Consider the following 3,719-nt stretch of genomic DNA (forward strand, 5'->3'; position numbering starts at 1 on the left):
CCACTCGGAGATCTTGCGTTCTTTCACGCGCACGAGGGACAACAATCGAGAAATGATCGACTCCGGGCCATTAAAATACATAACCGGGCACACTAGACCGAAAGGGTTTGCGTGGCTTTGAAACCAAATTTGTAAAAAGATGGAGGATCCTCTTATTCTTCGGTCGCATGTTCTCAAAACACGGTCGATGGATCGAATGGTCTCAGCTACAAGGGCTACCTCGTAACCGCGCCCTCCAACCACTTGGAGGACAACACTGGTCAAGGCCGCGTCGATGAGACCATGCAAACGAGGGAATAAGAGGGTCCCGAAAATTACCAGTAGAACATCATGACATAAATCATTTCGAAGAAAATCCCCCTGGACTCTGTGCGCTCGAGACTCAATAAAAAGGAGAAGTTTCTCTATTGCTATCTCCGTGCTGCCGGAGTATGCGAGTTCAACATTCAAACGAGTCGTCGGAACCCCGAGTAGGCGTGAGACTAGGGTTGGTCGGGCAGTGTAGAAGTTGGGTTCCATAATGCTATGAACGACTGCGGTTCGACCGATGAGTTTCCGGTACTACTCAATGGTCGGCGTGAGCTCAGTACCCTGTATGTCGAAGACGACGTGACTTGGGTTCTAGAATACGATGGCGGCCTCGAGAAAATTCCAGTCGACGCGTCGGGTGGCCAGCAAGGTAATATCTCCTACGAACGCAGCGATGTAGTGGCGGTCAATCGAGCACAGCGTCGTCCATATGCAGGCATTCTCCTCGAGTGGCGGTGTGACTCTATCGAGGCGCGAACAGGAGAATGAGTGTGGCATCCCTTACCAAGATGAAAGGAAGATCGACTTAAGACTCATCAATGCGAATGACATCCTAATTTTCAAAATTTACATGATACATGCATGCGGAAATGTAAATGCCCACGGCTTAATTAATGTTACAAGGTACATGTCTCTCGAAACGGAAAAATGACTCAAAATGGCGCGCAAGCCGACTCCAAAGACTAACGCAGAAATCAGGATGGAGGCTTGCATGGAGCTCCTGCAGAATGCATGGTTTTAGTGTTACAGGGACCGTGTTACGTAAGGATGGGGGCTCCCAACTCAAGGGTATAAATTCCTTGAAATCGGGCGAGGATCTTTGGGGGCCTAATCGACGGTCCAACGGTGCGACGTACCCTACTTGGAATCCCTATCTAACCCGTGTTTCCTAATATCGGTCGTGGGACACGACCCATCGGTACCCAAAGCTAGTATGATATGCAATGCGTGTGCGAGAAATAAAAGTGCGTAAAGTAGATAAGCAGGAAATTACGAAAAGTGGTAAATAAACAAGCAAACAAAGCAAATGGAAATGAGCCCGAACCCTCTAAGTGTCCCCAGTGGAGTCGCCAGGCTGTGCTAACCCGAATTTCATCTCGTCTATGCAACGCGGCTTAGGAGTGTCCACCTTCCCGGGGACGCGTGACGGACGCACGTGAGAAGGAGTCGCCACTTGTCATTTTACAACCCGAAAGTTGAGAGCCGGCAAGTTACCCGGGTCTAGGGGTACAGGGTACACCTAATTGCTAAGGCATATGGTTTACGAAACCAGAGGTTCCGAATTCGGGGGTTCTGTTACATGCGAGCCTATATCTCGCACGCCCTATCGGTACTCTAGCTTGTCTAGGTTTGCCATTTTAATTTAATTACCGCTTAATTGAGTTCCGCCCATCTTATGCTTTTTGACACCGTAAATTCGAAGAAACACTCCGACCGGGAGTCTTACATGAATAAATGTATAACATAAATCCTTACTTTGTTCTCTCAAATAAATAAAATACAAATTACAACAATTGAATCCCGGTCGGTTTGCGTTCGGTTATTATTCCACTCGTGCTCACCGTGTGGTTTGAAAAGACTGGAATTGAAATTAAGATGCGCGCTCAGTGTTAGAAGATTGGACCCCGTGATCTACGATTTGGGGCGTTAGACCCCGTATGGATCGTATCCTAAAGGATCGGGCTCGATCTGCATAGCAAACAAGTGCAAGAATGTAACAAGCAGGCACAAATAAATAAACAATGGGGTTTTGTTATTGTCGAATTTACGTGAATTAACCGATTATTAACCGGGGTATCTTGGCATGCAAATCTTACCCTAAAGCAAACAAAGTGGGTACAGGGTGTGAATCGATCAAGGATCGCCTCGAGAAGGTATTTCGCATTTGGCATTATTTTCCGAGTACCTGACATACGTTACGTCTGTAGTCAAGTCTTGTATTTATGGGTTGCTTTTAGGATTGTTCTATGTTGTGACACTACGGCTGTTACAAGTCATTAACGAACATGGATTCCGCCCGTAAATCCTAGAACCTAGTGTCTACCTCGCTATTGCCCGTTTTTGTCTTAACCAAGTACACAATTAGTCCGGTATTTGTATTTTGAGCCAATCCACCCAAACTAACTACCCGAGACTACGCTAAAATAACAAAAACTCATCGGTCGGATAGAGCGGGCTATGCAGATGAACCTGCGCCTGAACAGGTAACCTATCCCTACCCTGATACAGTAGTGTTTCTCTTATTCTAACCCTAGGAGTGTCGCTAAGCTGCAAATAGACGATTTTGCCCTTGAGGTGAAAATTATTTTCTAAAAAAAGGGACTACGCGGAGCGAGTCACTTTGGCCTGTGACCGGCGTTGACCGATTCCCTAGACCTTTCAGGGTTGTCAGGAACCCTAAAAAAAGCCAAAGGACCGGTCAATCTATCCGAAAGTGATCTAAGAAGAACTTTCACGCCCCAACCTGAGTTTCCTGAAATCAGGTGAGGCCTCGAGTCAAGACACGCAAATCCTTCCTAGACGTCCATGTCACATCGAACCGCGTGTCTCGAGTTTTATAAAATTTGCAGGTTTTGATAATGGCACCAACGCATGTTTGCAACCTATCGACGCGTGTTACTAGTTTATTACCAATTCGTGCAAAATTTTTAGGGCCAAGTGAGTTAATTAATCGTATGAACTTCTCGATTACCCCGTTAGTGGAATTATTGATTAAATTAATTAATATTTTGCCAAATCCTCTAAATTTGCGGGTTTCAGACCATCGAGCCGATCATTGATGGACCATCCGATGAGGATCCTAATTCCCGACCACCTTGGAATTTAAAAATTAATTTTAGGCCGAGTTTGCATTATTGAACCGATTCATGTGAAGTTTCGATTAAAACGAGAAAATAAAGCGTTTAAACACGGATCAAGAGCACATTATCACGTCAAGCACGATAAACATACATATTTTACACAATCGATGCCGCTATGATCATGATAAACACATACAAACATACACAAACATAATATTAACAGAATCGATAAAACGCACCGACTCATTGAAACGGGAAAACATAAAAGAACACACATTGTCATGTTATATACATGTAATTACTGAAACAAAAATATTTAAGCGGGGCACATACGTTATTGGTCGGGAATCCAGGTAGGAAAGGGTTGGGTATCTTTAGAAAATGTCCAGGGACTGAATTGAACAATTTTAAAAGAATAGGGACTGATTTGAAAATTCGGATAAAGTTTCAGGGGACTGATTTGAAAATTCTAAAATATTCAGGACTGTGTAAAAATTACTGAAAATGTCCTAGGACTTTTTTGAAAAGAATTTGAAAGTTCGAGGCTGATCTGAAAAGTGAAAAATTCCCCAAGGACTGAACTGAAACAACGTAAAAAGTTCTTGGAAC

The sequence above is a fragment of the Punica granatum genome, chromosome 3, assembly GCF_007655135.1.
Source record: "Punica granatum isolate Tunisia-2019 chromosome 3, ASM765513v2, whole genome shotgun sequence".
NCBI lineage: Eukaryota > Viridiplantae > Streptophyta > Magnoliopsida > Myrtales > Lythraceae > Punica > Punica granatum.